Source organism: Oncorhynchus mykiss, chromosome 3 (genome assembly GCF_013265735.2).
Source record: "Oncorhynchus mykiss isolate Arlee chromosome 3, USDA_OmykA_1.1, whole genome shotgun sequence".
Classification (NCBI taxonomy): Eukaryota; Metazoa; Chordata; class Actinopteri; order Salmoniformes; family Salmonidae; genus Oncorhynchus; species Oncorhynchus mykiss.
The window spans coordinates 46,239,529-46,257,830 of NC_048567.1; the positions used below are offsets into that span (position 1 = coordinate 46,239,529).

General features: G+C 43.2%; 1 protein-coding gene across 3 annotated transcripts in view; it reads right to left on the reverse strand.

Annotated features, from left to right (window-relative positions):
• Window positions 1–18,302, reverse strand: part of LOC110504150 (kalirin-like) — a 257,148-nt gene that overhangs the window by 161,468 nt on the left and 77,378 nt on the right. The gene's annotated exons all lie outside the window — the stretch shown is intronic.

Consider the following 18,302-nt stretch of genomic DNA (forward strand, 5'->3'; position numbering starts at 1 on the left):
ATTTATTTCAAAGAACACAATAGTATTTTCAATAGTTTATGTTACAGTATGTGCACAAATGAAAAACCACTAAAATCCATTAACCCTTAACCCATTAACCCTTATGTTTGAAATCACTAAAATACTACTTGACGTAATTTTTTCACTATGATCCTTCATCTCCTTTCCCAAGTATGGGTCTCAAACTTCTAAAACAGTTTGTCCTAGAAACAAAGCCTTGTTGATCGCATAGATATAATTATCAGAGGCTGAGCAACACTGATCTGAAGTCAACTTTTAAGTCAATTTGACCTTCACCGTTGACCTTTGCGCTAAAGACGGATGGTATTCTGTCAGTAAAGCGCTTTCCATGATGAGCAAAAGCATCGAAGTATATTTTCCCTTAGAGGCCAAGGGACAGTGATCTGGTCAGGCTAAAAATGAGCAAAACATTTCATAAAATGTCATAAAATGTCATTTTAGGTGACCAAAAGTATTTGGACAAATTCACTATGTGTTTTAAAGTAGTCAAAAGTTTAATATTTGGTCCCCTATTCCTAGCACAAAATGATGTTGGATGCATTGCTGCTTGTTTTGGTTGTGTTTCAGATTATTTTGGACGCTACCGTGATTACGGATAGGGAATAATGGACTGAGAAAGTTACAGACGAACAAATATCACACCTCCAAAAAATGCTAACCTCCCCCGTTAATATAATACTGAGAGGTTAGCATGTCTTGGAGTATGATATTTCTGCGTCTGTAACTTTCTCACTCATTATTATTCACGATTCATTCAGGACTATCCGTAATCATGGTAGCATCCACATTAACGTAGAAGTGTTTAGTAACATATCATATGCTTATTTACAATAAAAGTGACTCCAAAATGACACAATACATGATACACCATTCATTTCTATTGGGCACAAAATCATCTGAAACACAACCAAAAACAAAACAGCAAATGAATCCAACAACATTTTGATGACTATGACGGTGGCACGTTGAAAGTCACTGAGCCATTCTACTGTCAATGTTTGTCTATGGAGATTGCATGGCTGTGTGCTCGATTTTATACAGCTGTCAGCAATGGGTGTGGCTGAAATAGCCGAATCCACTCATTTGAAGGGGTGTCCACATACTTTTGTATATATATAGTGTATCATAACTATCAGTCATGACCAGGGTTGGAAATGAACACCTGCCAAATGCGGATATATTTTGTCATTGTGGGATAAGAATGTATATTTCACTAGCCAAGCGAGCGGGGTGGTCACGCAGAGCATTTGGGAATAATAAACAAAAATATATATCCAAAGCCCACATGTAGAAGTTGGTCAAATTGAAAGAAAGGCTACTATAAAGTGTAAATTTGTCCTCGTGTTTCTTGTTACATCGTTTTGTTCACGTGCTACAGTAGGTTGTTTTCAATGTTCATTTGAGTTCGATAAAATTGTCTTGATTTTTTTTCATCACAGACAAGCCAGTGCCCAAGTTACCACGGTAACGCTCCGTCCCTTAAAGGGCAGACAGAAAATTTGTCTGACCTAGTGATTGTGCTTGATTGAGCATGGATCACTCCCAGACACTTTTATTCACTAACTTTCAGTCATTGTTCTCCTAGATGTATTTGTTCTCCTAGATGTATTTGTGTGCTTCTACATTTCTACTTAGGAGCACATCATGTAATCATTGTAAAAAATGTCAGCGTAGAGCCATGGCATATTTTGAGTTTAAATAGATTATTACTGTGCTTTGAGTGTTGTGCATGGAATCACAGTGATTCTGTCCAGAAGTTAGATTTTAAAATAGAGTTCAAGGGGCCATTTTTAAGAGTTGACTAAGTGATTTAGAAACTGCAGAATCTAATCTTTCTGATACAATATTGACATCAAAACTTCTTACACGCTTGTGACTCTGCAGGAGACTTTCTCTGTGTCAATTCCAAGCTGCGCTCTTCATCAGATTCTTCATAAACATTTTTTATCAATTGATAATATTCTCACCCATCAGACTATTATCAATTTAATCTAGTATTTAGTCTATTTATTATACATGTGCAATTAGTTTAGATATAGTTTAGTTCTAGTTTCAATCCTCAGCTGCCCAAGCTGACTGTCAGGGAAAGACTGGCGGTGAATGAGTGGATGGGGAGGGGGGGGGGGGGGGGGGGGGGGGGTGACCTCTTAAAACTGCTTACAACCCAAATTCTGTTTGTGATATTAAGATTCTAACAATGACAGTGTGTTACATAGACTCACTTAGGAAATGTCAAGGGCAGGGGCGGACATGACATTAAATAATTCTTCAGTCTACGTGACACTCTCGGCTCTCCTAAAAATTACAAAGCAGTCACCCCATCATTTTTTTTTTGGGGGGGGGGGGGGGGGGGGGGGGGGGGGAATGTAACCAATCTGAAATTCATAGTGAGGGGTATGGATGCAAGGAACTGACCATATGTGAGATCAGAATCAACCAAAAATGGATGGAGGCCAGCAAATGATCACGAGGCAAAACAGACAGGAAAAAAAGCTCACTCTATTCCAACTCAATATCTGCACAATCTGACCAAAATATTTGGCGGTTTGCCTAGTATAGAGCAGCCAATCAGAGCATAGCATGTGCAACGTCAATGACCAAGAAACCCACCCAGCAATGAGTCACACCAAATCAATAAGTATGTACTCGTTTCTTATCGATTCCGATTGGATAAGGTGACGCATTGTTTGAGCATTGAACAACAAAGCACTGTGATCTATTTCTCTCTCTCTCTCTCTCCCTGCAGGACTCTCGGTTCGCTCAGCTGGTCGGCCGTCTGGTGTGTTATGAAACCCTCTCCGCATGTCCAAAAGTGGCAGGATTCAGAAAACAAAGCGCACATGTCCACCATCGCCTGCTGTGGCTAGGAGACACAGCCTCTTCACAGAACATGATTTACCGACCACGCGTTCCAAAGAACATTCCAGAGTAGACCACGCGGTGTGCTATCTCAGCCGTACAGAGATGGGATGAATCCGTTTGCCTCCGCTCCCATGGAGTTGACCTGACGTCTTAATGCCTGTTCCTGACAATGGGCTGTCAGATGGCTGAGGACCCGTAGCACCAGGCAGGATGGACAGTTTCCCTGTTTGTTTCAACTTGACAAAGGCTGATTCCTCTCAGCTTAGTGTCTTGTCCTCCTCCTGTCTATAGCCCAACCCGGTTGAGTGAAGCAGTCTGGCAGGCAGAGGAGGCAGTCCAATCCCACAGAGCCTTGTAAATACTTCTCTGTCCTGGGATCCAGAGAGAGAAGGAGAGGAGGGAGGGAGGACCCCAGCTCTGGATGTCAGATTCTCCCTGTTGTCCTCACCTTCTAACCCGGATAACCATCAAAACACCAGAGGCATTCTTCATCCTGACCTGGTGAAGACAGAGGAAGTGCACTCCACAGGTACAACCTGTCCATGACACACTACATCTTCACCAGAATGACTATGGAATGTGTCCCAAATGGTACCCCATTGCCTACACGTTTTGCAGTGCACTATGTAGGGGACAGGGTGCCATTGGGACAAATCGTGAAAAACATTTCCGCAAATACTTCAAACTGATGTAAAACACATTGTCAAATAAAGCAGTTTAATTAGTATTGCTTTCGGCTCTAAAGTCTTAGAAAGGAGTGTGCAGTGACATTACTCGATAACGACGCCTCTAATGGCAAGACGCCACCATCATTACTTCCATCACTACTACCATCACTACCATCATTACTGGTAGCGGTCACCGGAGTGTCACAAACATCAGCCGTCTGCGTTTGAAGTAAATCGTTAGGAGAGCTATCGGTTGCCTCACTAATCCTGGGCCCGAAAGCTGGGGAGTGGAGGGACCAACAGGACATCAGGACAAGTTCTTGACAGAGGAGGGGGGGGGGGGGGGGGGGGGGTGGGAGAGAGAGAGAGTGGTGGGGGGGGGGAGGGGGGGTAAGGAGTGAGGGAAAGGGAGGAGGGAAATTGCCCATCCTCTCCGTATGAGACTCAGTTACTGTCTGTTACCATGTGTCCACTCGAGAGGCCCCCTTTCTCTCCAATCTGTTTCTGATACATTTTGAAGGCATTCTTTATGCTTACGACCTTCACTATGAATTATTGCGTTAAAACCTACAACCTTTCCTCCATAACTACGCATGTTCAGTTTATTGTGGGGAGTAAGTGCCTTCCTCAGAGACAGACAGCAACGATGACTCACTCACTTTAATATATGATGTCAAAGCACCTCCGCAGGGTGGATGAGTTTAGGCACTTTCTCAATTCCCTTTGTGAGTAATTAGGCTACATTTACCTTAAGCACACACCAATATAACTGGAGGAGGAGAAGCAATGAGGGCTTCAAAAAACAGCATACCTCCTTTAATGGTTCATCGGTCACACAGACCAAGGGCGCGTCCCAAATGGCACCCTATGCTATGTTAAAGTGCAATACTTTTCACCAGGGTCCATAGGGCTCTGATCAACAGTAGTGGGCTATGTAGGGCTGTGGGCCCTGTTCAAAAGAAGTGCACTATGTAGGGAATAGGGTGCCATTTGGATTGTAGACTACAACTGTACCAAGCTGAGACAGTGGAGGAGCTGGGTTGAGATACGAGCTCAATATTGTGTGTGCATAGATGGCCTGTAACACTCAATAGGAAACACAATAACATAGTATTGTTTTCATACAGACAACATTGATCTATAGCTGATGCCATAGAAACACATAATGGGTGTATTCATTAGTGCACACTGTAGCAAAATGTTTTGCAACAAAAACGAGAGTTTCTTATTTGACAAATTCAGGTTGGTCCCTCTCTGTTTCGGCCTGTTTAATTCAGTTTGGTTACTTGTGAATACACCCAGGTCCAGCCTACCAAGGTTACAAATGTCCTCTTCTTTGAGGCTAATATAATTTGGAAAAATTAGTCACTTTGAGCCAGTCACTTTGAGCCAATCGTCACTAACATTTGTCTTTTTAATCATTGTCAAATTGGCTTCAATTGAATTTTCCTCAAAGTTTTATTGACTCATTGATTATAAAGGCAAAGCACATGATTTTAATCAGAACATTTTTACTGAGGCCAGTACAAAGAAGGCAGAAGGCAAAAATGTGGCAAAAGCAAGAAGAATTCCATTTGGATCCATCTAGGCAAAAACTGTACATGTACACTGACTACTAATCTAACCTAGAGAATCATTCCATATGTCTAGCTATTGAGGGGGGCAGGTGTTATTAAGAGGTACAGTGTTGAAAAATGAAGCCGATTAAAATCCACCCATGAATTACAAATCAACAGATTGACATGCACTGGCAACTCCAATAATGGTTGTTCCACACTGTTCACTTTACTACGAAAACTCCACAATCTACAAATTATGTTTTAATTGACTACGGCAGTGAACTACTACACCAAACACAGTGTTTGCCTGACAACTGAGACAATGAACAGGGGGCACACAGACCATGCATGTGTCCCAAATGGCACCCTATACCCTATGGGCCCTGGTTAAAGGTAGTGCACTATATAGGGAATAGGGTGCCATTTGGAACGCATCCCTCAGTCAGTATGTCTCTGAGCAGAGCCAGACAGGCTCATTGTCTCCTTGTCGTCTAGCTGCACTGCTGCTTTGTTTCATCTGCCCTCCTCCAGAAACACCCTCTCATTGGCTGAGACGGTGGTTTCCCATGGCAACGCATCGACAAAGAAAAACAGGTCAAGCCCCGCCTCCTCCCTCTGAGATAAATCACATACCACTGTGAGGATTTTATATTGTCACTGATAAATGTTATATGGACTTGCCCAAAAAAAAGGGAGGGTTTAAGGGGGTCTCGGATCAGACACAGGCCCGGCCCACGACACAACCCAGTCGCTGATGTGAACCCCTGATTGGGTACTGAACAGAGCGCTGCCAGACCAAATTGGTTTGCATTCGGTCCTGGAGGCAGCACAGTGTCTAATCCTTTACCCAGAACACACTGGGTTGAAGACAGTAAAAATCTCCTAAATACATCTCCATTGATCCCCGCGAAATCACAATTTTTCTATTGCAGTGTTTTCAAATGCTACATTAGGAGACAGAGCAAGCACCCTGATTTCTCAAATATGCCTGATGCCTGTGCCTGAAAAATCTTATCGTGTGTAGAGTAAACGTTGAGGGAATGATAGCTAATGTTTCTGAATACTCCATTCTGCAGTCTGCAGTATATCACTCAGAGGTAAATCTTTCAGACATCGCATGTCATACGGGCTGAGAGACAAGGTTGGCTCAAGAATGAATACCACCAATAACGGACCAAGTGACCATATGACCAAACCAGACATTATTGTCCCAAGGGCGGCTTTAGAACAAGGTCCCTACTAAAGCCAAGAATAGTATAGTACAAGATGTTAAGTAAGAAATCATTGTCGTTTGGACATGCTCTGGCTGCAGCATGTGTGCTTTCTCAAAGCAAAATATTCAGGTCTTGAACTTACAACCAAATGAGAGCCCTACAGTAGGATCAAGGGCAAATCTATTCTTGCTTCTCAAATATTTCACATTATTAAAACAATGATGAATGTTCTTTGTTTTTACCAGAGGGATAATAAAATATGACAAGACAGTCAAATGAAACGTTGAGACATCCATACCGATATTGATTATTGGAGGATCAAAAAAAAGCCGATACGGATTAATCGGACAATTTTTACACATATTTATATTTTATATATATAATAATAATAATAACAATTACAACAATACTGAATGAACACTTTTATTTTAACTTAATATAATACAGAAATAAAGTCAATTTAGTCTCATAAATAATGAAACATGTTCAATTTGGTTTAAATAATGCAAAAAAAACAGTGTTGGAGAAGAAAGTAAAAGTGCAATATATGCCATGTAAAAAAGCTAATGTTTAAGTTCCATGCTCATGTAACAGTATAGCTTCCGTCCCTCTCCACGCCCCAACCTGGGACCTTCTGCACACACACCTTCTGGGAACCACTACTTCAAGGCCTCAGTGCGAGTGACGTCACCGATTGAGACGCACTATCGCCAACTAGCCATTTCACGTCGGTTATACTCATACATGAGAACATATGAAAGCTGGTGGTTTGTTTTAACATGAGCCTTCATTATTCCCAGTTAAGAAGTTTTAGGTTGTAGTTATTATAGGAATTATAGGACTATTTCTCTCTATACCATTTGTATTTCATATACCTTTGGCTATTGGATGTTCTTATAGGCACTATAGTATTGCCAGCCTAATCTCGGGAGTTGATAGACTTGAAGTCATAAACAGCGCTGTGCTTCAAGCATTGCAAAGAGCTGCTGGCAAACGCAGGAAAGTGCTGTTTGAATGAATGCTTACGAGCCTGCTGCTGTCTACCACCGCTCAGTCAGACTGCTCTTTCAAATATCAAATTATAGACTTAATTATAATATAATAAATACACAGAAATCCGAGCCTTAGGTCATTAATATGGTCACATCCGGAAACTATCATTTCGAAAACAAAACGTTTATTCTTTCAGTGAAATGCGGAACCGTTCCATATTTTATTGAACGGCTGGCAACCCTAAGTCTAAATATTGCTGTTACATTGCACAACCTTCAATGCTATATCATAATTATGTCAAATTCTGGCAAATTAATTACGGTCTTTGTTAGGAAGAAATGGTCCTCACACAGTTCGCAACGAACTGCATATACCCTGACTCTGCTTGCCCTGAACACAAGAGAAGTGACACAATTTCCCTAGTTAATATTGACTGCTAACATGAATTTCTTTTAACTAAACATGCAGGTTTAAAAATATATACTTGTGTATTGATTTTAAGAAAGGCTTTGATGTTTATGGTTCGGTACATTGGTGCAACGATGGTGTTTTTTTTTCACGAAAGTGCTTTTGTTAAATCATCACCCGTTTGGCGAAGTAGGCTGTGATTCGATGATAAATTAAGTTAACCTAGTAATATCATCAACCATGTATAGTTAACAAGTGATTATGTTAAGATTGATTGTTTTTTATAAGTTAAGTTTAATGCTAGCTAGCAACTAGACTCCTTGCTGCACTCGCGTAACAGGTGGTCAGCCTACCACGCAGTCTCCTCGTGGACTGCAATGTAATTGGCCATAATCGGCATCCAAAAATGCAGATTACCGATTGTTATTAATCGGTTGACCTCTAGTTTCCATACCAGGCGGTGATGCAACCGGTCAGGATGCTCTCCATGGTGCAGCTGTGGAACTTTTTGAGGATCTGGGGACCCATGGTACATGCCACCTCAACAGCCACCTCGACAGCTCTGTTGCTATTACTGTAAAACAGTATACCTGTGTCTCAAATGGCACCCCATTCCCTATATAGTGCACTACTTTTTCAAAATGTTCCACTACCAAGGACACATGTGAGCTGGAACACCTACACCCAGCAGAAAGTCTCTAAGGATTTGATCAGGGATGCTATTTATGCTGTATCTGTAGCCAGCCAGCCAGCCTGGAACGGAAGCCAATGTCACAGCTGCCAATCCTTCACTGACTGTCTCACCCCAGCCTGCCAGACCTTGTCACCCCCGCCACCCAGAAGAATACCCAGCTAGGCCGCTAAACCCTAACCACCAGCCTCAGAGCCCCAGGAGGCAAAACACTGGCACACTGTCAAGCCAATCCAGACTGAGGAAAAACGGAGAAAAAAAACATTGGTCAACGCCACTAACTATCACTTAACTACCACATCCTAATGTGCTTTTAACAGCCAGACTAACGCGCATGCTGACAAGATCAATGCCTTTGAGGTTTTGCTGGTGTCTGCAAGTACTGCAAGTACTAAATACCAGCCAACATTTACCATTAAGTCCTAATCAAAATACAACCTGGCATTAGAGAGAGAAAAATATTGTATGCACCGCTTGGTTGGGTGTCTTTGCAGACTATTGATTGCTTGCTCCTCAGTGGTACAAATGTTGTCTATTAGAAAATGTTCTCTGGGAGAATGAATACGCAGTGTATTATCCTCACGCTGCCATTAATGAATTGTGACGAACACCCTTTGCCTTACAAAACAACGAAACAATGCCAGTGAAATGGCTACAATCCCTTTTATCAAGCAGCATTTATTTTCCTGGAAAGAGCAAGGACTCAAGAAAGAGGCAATAGGCTGAGCGACGGCGAGGGATAAGCATCTGGTATGAAAACACGTTCTGGCTCAGACGAGAAATACATGCAAATGACGGGTCATAACAAATTAAAGGCATGATTACATCTTACAGAACTCAGGCGAAAGAAAAGTCCCTGGGGCAGAGAGAGAGAGAGAGAGAGAGAGAGAGAGAGAGAGAGAGAGAGAGATAGAGAGAGAGAGGGAGAGAGGGAGAGAGGGAGAGAGGGAGAGAGAGCTGTGTTGGTCCTGGCTGCCCTTTCCCCAGCTCTCTCTCCCTCCTTCCCTCCAAATCACATAAACTGCTCTCCCCCTTCTCGCTGTCTTTCTCTCTGCCTCTCTCCACGGTGACAGATGGTCGCCATGCCAGACTTTGACACACATCTCTGAGGAAGTCAACGATCCATCAACAGGTCTTCGCCCCTCATTTATGCAGAGAAGAGGAGGGTAAATTGACAGGAGAGAAATAAACAGAGAGGAGAGGAGGAGTGCAGCAGGGGATGGAGCTGGATGGGAGAGAGGACAGGAAAAAGAGGAAAGGGGGATGAGGAAATGATCAATGTCCCACCAGGAGGCCCAGTATTACCCTAGGCTACTGAATCCCAGCAACAGTGTCGGATCAACACAAGGGAGAACAGGAGAGGAGAGAGGGCCAGCCTCACTAGTGTTGCAAACCTCCTCAAAGAGCTCCAACACAACAAAAACATGGCGGGGGGCCATAGACTGAGGGCTTTCCTGCCTGTCCTGTGGTTCCTGAAGATATGGAGACATGCTAAAACCCTATGGGTCTCCTCTTCTGGGTCGTCTTCATTATGGCACACTGTAGCAAAATGTTTTGCAACGAAAGATGAAAAATAGTGTTTCTAAGGTATTACCCTCCCCTGTTTCAATCAGTTTTGGATTACTACTTGAATGGCACCCTATTTCCTATGTAGTGCACTACTTTTGACCAGGGCCTGTAGGGAATAGGGTGCACTACGTAGGTAATAGGGTACCATTTGGAACATAGAGGAGCACATTGTCTCCCACAGTAAGGAGCAAGTGAAAATCTCAGTGTGGGTGCGTATCAACGATTGATTATGCAAAAATGGGAATCGAAATGCAACCTGGTCTTTGGGAAATCGGGCTTGTAATTCATGAAGACAAACTAGCAGTCAATGACAGAGGTGCTGAGGAGTATCAGGAGATCACGTTCATCTCGGGAGCACATGATCCGAGGGAATGGTCCCCCTTCACCTGCAGCTTGAAAAGTTCCCCTTAGTTGTCCTTTGTTCCCCTTAAGGAGACATTATCTCCTAAAAGTCTTAATGATGAAATGCCTATGTATGTTATGTTGTAAATGTGAACATGAATTATGCCACTATTTCAGATTACTCTGACGTTTTTCTTGCGCTGTACCCAATGACTTATGAAAACTGGCTGGGGAGGTCGATGTCCTCATTGTGGTTTTACAGACGTGTTCAATACGTTTTATGTACACACTTTATTTGAATATTTCTGAAATGCATATTGTTATATTTGGTAGCACTTATTTGTTCCCCCTCGACTCCAACCCCATTCGATGTGTGGAACGGATGTGGGTGGAGCCAGGTCTACATAAGGGTGCTAATTTTTTTTAAATCACAAAAGCCCTAACGAACATCGGGAGGCCGAAACGTAAAGCTTATTAAAGAGCAGTGAAACCATCAAGAGCAGTGAAACCATCAAGAGCAGTGAAACCATCAAGAGCAGTGTGCGGGTTTCTTCTCCCCCCCCTTTAATGAGACGTAAAATAGTCAACGTCTGATAAACAGAGTACCCTATGGGGCCCTGTTCAACTGCAGTGCATAATAAAGGGAATGGAGGGTGACATTTTGGACACAGAGAGTGTTACGCTTCCCTGCCTGAGCTCTATTGTCCTGAGAACGCTGCTGCTCCGCGGAGAATCAAGCACCTGAGTTTTAACAATCGCTGTTCGGCATGGCTAGCTATTTATATCCTACAGCGCATCAATTTGTAAGAACCGACGCTAGGGAAGAGAAGCAGGTATAGAGAGTCAACATTTAATTTTGCATAGACATGGAACAGGACAAGAAGAGCGGCAGAACCAGGTAACAAAAACGACATACGACAATTAATGCTGAAGCAAGGGGAACAAACTCGGGAACAGACAGGGGAGGTCATGAAAGCAGGCGATAGAGTCTAGGTGAGTCCAATGAATCGCTGATGCACGTGGCGAGGGAAACAGGTGTGCGTAATGATATGCGTCAGGAGTGCGTCGCGTCCGGGCAGCCTGGCGCCCTCGAGCTCCAGGGAGGGAGGCAGGCGTGACACTATTTCCCTTTTGTAGAAAGAAAGATGTGTACAGGCATCATAAAAGTCAATTAGGCAAAAGCACACAAAGGAACTGTAACGAACATCGATTACACGGAGCAAAAAATACAAACGCAACATATAAAGTGTTGGTCCCATGTTTCATGAGCTGAAATAAAAGATCCCAGAAATTGTCCATTATTTCTCTCAAATTTTTGCACAAATTTGTTTACATCCCTGTTAGTGAGCATTTCTCCTTTGCCAAGATAATCCATCCACCTGACAGGTGTGGCACGTCAAGAAGCTGATTAAACAGTGTGATCATTACACAGCTTGTGCTGGGGACAATAAAAGGACACTCTAAAATTTGCAGTTTTGTCACACAACTCAATGCCACTGATGTCTCACGTTTTGAGGGAGCATGAAATTGGCATGCTGACTGCAGCTGTTGCCGTTGAATGTTCATTTCTCTACCATAAGCCAATGTAGTTTTAGAGAACTTGGCAGTTCATCCAACTGGCCTCACAACCGCAGACCACGTGAAGTTTCTGAGGCCCATTGTGAGGCCGATTTTTTTTACTTATCTGTGACCAACAGATTTTTTATATATATTTTACCTCCTGTGGGGACGGTGACTAGGATTAATTAAACATAAAAATGTAGGACAAAACACACATCACGACAAGAGAGACACCACAACATCGTATAAAGAGAGACCTAAAACAACAACAAAACATGGCAGCAACACATGACTACACAGCATGGTAGCAACACAACATGACTACAACACGGTAGCGACTCAACATGGCAGCAGCACAACATGGTAGCAGCACAAACATGGTACAAATAATGTTGGGCACAGACAACAGCACAAAGGGCAAGAAGGTTTAGACAACAATACATCACGCGAAGCAGCCACACGTGTCAGTAAGTGTCCATTATTGAGTCTTTGAATGAAGAGATTGAGATAAAACTGCAGCTAGCTGCAGCGAACTGAAAAGAGGAGCGACCCAGGGATGTGTGTGCTTTGGGAACTTTTAACAGAAATGTGACTGGCAGAACGGGTGTTGTATGTGGAGGATGAGGGCTGCAGTAGTTATCTCAGATAAGGGGGAGTGAGGCCTGAGATGGTTTTATAAATAAGCATCAACCAGTGGGTCTTGCGATGGGTATATAGAGATTAGCAGTTTACAGAGGAGTATAGAGTGCAGTGATGTGTCCAATAAGGAGCATTGGAGGCAAATCTGATGGCCGAATGGTAAAGAACATCTTGCCGCTCGGGGGCACCCTTACCTGCCGATCTATAAATTACGTCTCTGTCATCTAGCATAGGTAGGATGGTCAACTGAATCAAAGTTTGTTTGGCAGCTGGGAGCGATTACAATAGAGGAAACCAAGTCTAGATTTAACCTAGGATATTTGCTGAGAGAAGGACAGTGTACCGTCTACCCATACTCCTAAGTACTTGTATGAAGTGACTACCTCAAGCTCTAAACCCTCAGAGGTAGTAATCACACCGGTGGGGAGAGGGGCATTCTTCTTACCAAATCACAAGGTGTTGGAGGTGTTCAGAACAATGTTAAGGGCAGAAAAAGCTTGTTGGACAGTGTTTAACACAAAATCCGGGGAAGGGCCAGCTGAGTGCAAGACTACTCTATCATCTGCATATAAATGGATGAGAGAGCTTCCTACTGCCTGAGCTATGTTGTTGATGTAAATTGAGAAGGGCGTGGGGCCTAGGTTCGAGCCTTGGGGTACCCCCTTGGTGACAGGCAGTGGCTGAGACAGCAGATGTTCTGTCTTTATACATTTATACATGCACTCTTCGAGAGAGGTAGTTAGCAAACCAGGCCAAAGACCCCTCAGAGACACCAATACTCCTTAGCTGGCCCACAAGAATAGAATGGTGTACCGTATCAAGTCAATAAAAATAGCAGCACAACATCGTTACTGTTATTTTATTGTGCTTTTATTTTTTTCTTCAGTTTATTTAATAAATACTTTATTAACACTTATTTTTTCTTAAAACTGCATTGTTGGTTAAGGGCTTGTAAGAAAGCATTTCACTGTAAGGTCTACATCTGCATGTGACAAATAACATTTGTCACAGGTTAAAAAGGTCAGAGATAGGTTCGGCCATGATAGGGGCTGCAACCTTAAAGAAGAAAGCATCTAAACCATCTGACCAGATGTTTTTTTGGGGTCAAGTTTAAGGAGCTCCTTTAGCACCTCGACTCATTGACCGCCTGCAGAGAGAAACTTTGTAGCGGGACATTAGAAGGGGTGGGAGATGAGGAAATGTTGGACGGGCAAGGAGGCATGGCTGAGTCAAATAGGAATCCTGACTTAATGAAGTGGTAATTAAAGAGCTCAGCCATGCAACAACCACATCATCAACATTAAGGGAAATGGGCATCTGTGAGGAGGAGGGTTTATTCTCCAGTTCTTTCACCATTTCCCAGTACATCTTGGGGTGAGATCCACAGAAAGAGAACTGCTCCTTAAAGTAACTAACTTTGGCCTTTTCGGATAGCCTGAGTGCACTTATTTCTCATTTGCCTGAACGAGAGCCAGTCAGCCTGAGCATGTGTGTCCTGAGCCTTTCGCCAAATGTTATTGAGGTGGAGTAACCAGATCACGGTCGAACCAGGGGCTGAAGCTGTTTTTTCATTCCAATTTTCTTTATAGGGGCATTGTTTGTTAACAATACCACTGAAAATGTTTAAAAAAAAGAAGGTCCAAGCGTCTTCGCCAGAGGGGATCAAGCTGATTTTATACCATTTTCCAGAGAGGCCAGGTCATGAAGGAAGTCTTGCTAATACATTTATTTTAGCAAGCGTGTATGACAAATCAGGACAGGTTGTTTAACTGAGCAGCCATGACAAACACAGGCTGTAAAACTGTGATGCATATCTGTATACCCATTCATGTGAAATCAATGGAATTTATTTAAATTGACTGATTTCCTTATATGAACTGTAACTCATTAAAATCTTTGAAATTGTTGCATGTTGTTGCATGCAAACTAAGAATCAGTGCTCTGAATAGTTGGAATTGCTAGAATGTCCTATGCTGTTAACCATCTACCAAAACACTTTATTCACACATTTTCTGTGTTCCAAATGGCAACCTTGTCCCTATATAGTGCACTACGTTTTACCAAAGACCTATGGGCTCAGGTCAAAAGTTGTGCACTAAATAGGGACTAGGTTGCCATTGAGGACGAGTACTTTGTTGTGGTGAGTCAGGAGGATACCTTGTCGGTAGCCATCATTTCAAAAGCCTTTCCTTCACCTATCTGTCAAAAGGAATGGGGCAAACTTCATTTTGAGAAGAGGACAACAGAATATACTTCACCTGAGTAAGCAGCTCCCGCAAATCTCTGAACATTGAGTCAGCCCCAGATAAAAGCGATGCCTAAAAAAAGTCCCTTGCCCTCTTTAATCTAGGAAGCTAGACAACGGAGGCTGTCACCCATCTCTAATGAAACAACAGAAAGACTATACAAGCCCATGTCAGACAAACAGACAGAGGGAACTGAAATGACGCTCTTGCTTCTGACAGACTCTAAACAAGTCACTGGTGGACCAAACACAGCAGACAATCGACACACACATACAGTACAAAGACACACACACACACAGTACAAAGACACACACACACACAGTACAAAGACACACACACACATAGATAGGCACACATACACACACCGGAGACAAAGGCAGGAAAGTCCTTAATCTGCTAAACTCATCTCCATAAATACCAGTCTTGGTTGCTTCTCCAGTGCTGAAACTGCTTGCCCAGCATGCCACTTTGATGTGTCCAAAAAACAGATGTTCAGTTGTGAGTCGTCTCATTACTATCCTACCCTACCACAACCACAGTCAAACTCACCAATAGGCAATTACCAATAGCCTATCACAGACGGACTCCATCTCTCTCCATCAGACTCGCTCACACACACACACACACACACACACACACACACACACACACACACACACACACACACACACACACACACACGCACACACACACACGCACACTAATGTCAATACACACACACACGCTCACACACAAAGGGGCTGGTGGATGTGTGTGTGTGAGTGTGACAGGAGGGCCACACATGATCCAATTAAATCAGGATCTGGCTGATTCCCACAAGAGCCTCCCTCTCCCTCTCTGTCCCTGGGAGACTAGCATCACATACCCGTGTTGTACTGTAGCACATGGACTGGATGTGATCAAAACCTGCCTCCCAAATGGCACCCTATTCCCTATACAGTGCTCTATTCCTGACCAGGGCCCATACAAAAGCAGTGCGCCATACAGGGAATGAGATCAACAGGACCTGACTGACTGGAACCTATTGAGTCGGGACGTGGGGAATTGAGTCCATGTGTCACCAAAGCCATTGGTGTTTTATATGAGCGGAGGAGAAAGCGATTGAGAGGAGAGAAAATGATCATCTGAGAACCAGAGCAAGTCTCCGTTAATGACAATATGAGGTCATACACATGGGCCGCGAATCAAAACGGAGAAGCACTTTAGGCCATTAGCTCGGTGTTAATGGCGTGTCTGCATGTCTGTCTGTGTGTGTGTGTGTGTGTGTGTGTGTGTGTGTGTGTGTGTGTGTGTGTGTGTGTGTGTGTGTGTGTGTGTGTGTGTGGGTGTGTGTGTGTGTGTGGGCGTGGTTTAGTAATGACTCCTGCGGACGCCGGGCGCGGTAATGCACCTCTGAGCGCCACAGGGAAAGCCCTGAAAATGGAAATGACCGGTGACATTCCCAGACATGGAGCATTGCCCACCCAGCGTTAGCACACACGAAGACAAGCTAGCAGCATGGGTGGATGCACATCGTTTACCACGTGCTCCCTCTCATCCGCACACGCACGCATGCATGAACGAAGAAACAGACACACACGAACGCGCACACATGCTGGCCCGCACAAACGCTCACACACACACTCGCACAGAGCCATTGTCCGCCATATTCGTGCCAAGCACGCACAGCTCCTCCAGTGCAGAAACCAAGGGTAATTGTAAAATAATGTGAAAGCACTCGAAAATAACACATGGTTTCAGGCGATCGTTTGTTGTTTTGTTGATGTTTGTTTTGAGTTACTCTGGTTTGTCAAAAAATTTGCAAAAGTTGTGCCCCGGTCTTTAGATGTTTACAGAAGCCACCGCCAGCCAGCCTGTGATTATAAATTGAAGGCGAAAGGAATGAATGAAAATGAATGAAATGCCACAGTGTGCCACATAAAAACGGAGTTTCAAAGCTTTCGAGTCCAACGTGCAGAGAGAGAGAGAGAGAGAGAGAGAGAGAGAGAGGGACGGATGGCTACTGCCACATGGCTTCCATTTCTCATCATGCTGTCTGTCTTCATCACAGCATCTCCAGATGCAGAGCCCTTTGTAAGCCTTATTGTTCTCTTCCCTTTCTTCCTTTTATTCAAACCTTTATTTATTTAACGAGGCAAGTCAGTTGAGAACAAATTCTTAACCACGACGACGGCCTAGGATCGAACAGTGGGTTAACTGCCTTGTTCAGGGGCAGAGCGACAGATTTTCTCCTTGTCAGCTCGGGGATCCGATCGAGCAACCTTGCGGTTACCAGTCCAGCGCTCTAACCACTAGGATGCCTGCCGCCCCAGTTTTTCCTCAACAGATGGAGCACACACATCTTCCAAGCTAACATACATCATATGCAGATTTCAATTCCAGACGAGACACTGACAGAGTTCCTGCAGATCTGTCATCATACTCGACAAAGCTTCTTAATGTCTTTGCAGCTGATGTTTTTTGGAATATGATCAGGTACGAAGCCATTGTAGGTGTTTTTTAAGTAGTGTGTCCTTAAAAAAAACATGATTTAGCCATAATTTATGGCAAAAAAAATATACATTTTGCTCCTTTAAACCAGACTCCGGTACCAGACCTCCCTCCGGTACTATTTCCCAGTGTGTTCAGACTAGTATAGCAAAGAGAGCTCATTGCCTGTCCACGATATTCTATTGATCTATAATACAGTACTGGATGTCCTGTGTGGAGCATGGCATGGTAATACCACCACCCTATTAATATACAAGGGTTGTTCAATGTTTTCCTGCTCCCTCTCTCCAAGCCAAGCTTCGTGGGGGGGGGGGGGGGGGGGGCTACCACAGCGTCCCAAATGGCACCCTGTCCCCTGACCGAAAGTAGTGCACTACATAGTGAATAAGGAGACTTTTAGGAGGCAGGCCTACATTCCTGGGATCCTAGAAAAGAGAAAGGAAAAGCCCTTCCACCATGTGTCATGTCTTCTCCAAGCCTCCAACTTTCAAAATGAATTTCCTTTCATACCGATCTATGAGAGGAAACACGGGAGGAGAATTTCCATGTAAAAAGCCCCATGAGCACTAACATGTAAAGTTTATAAGAGAACATCAATTTTTTTGTTAAATGGAACCTAAGAGTCTATATATTTATATATATATATTTATATATATATATATATATATATATATTATTAAATAAACAAAAAAACATTTTAATTAAGGTATATATACATTTTTCATTTTTTTTCCATCCTAAAAATGAAGAAGGCTTGGATTTATGGTCGAACAGGGGGCTTAGAAAACATCTACCAGAAAAAGTATCACAAAGGTATTGGAAATACATCAAAACACAATCATGTTTCAGTAAAGACCCCTGCCAACTAACATTGACACATATTTAGTTTTGCAGAAATGATTTGCCTTCCGTAACTTTAAAAACCAGTTGAGTCTATGGACTCATTATTGGATAAAAAACGTTCCCGTTTTAAGCGCAATATTTTGTCACGAAAAGATGCTCGACTATGCATATTATTGACAGTTTTGGAAAGAAAACAC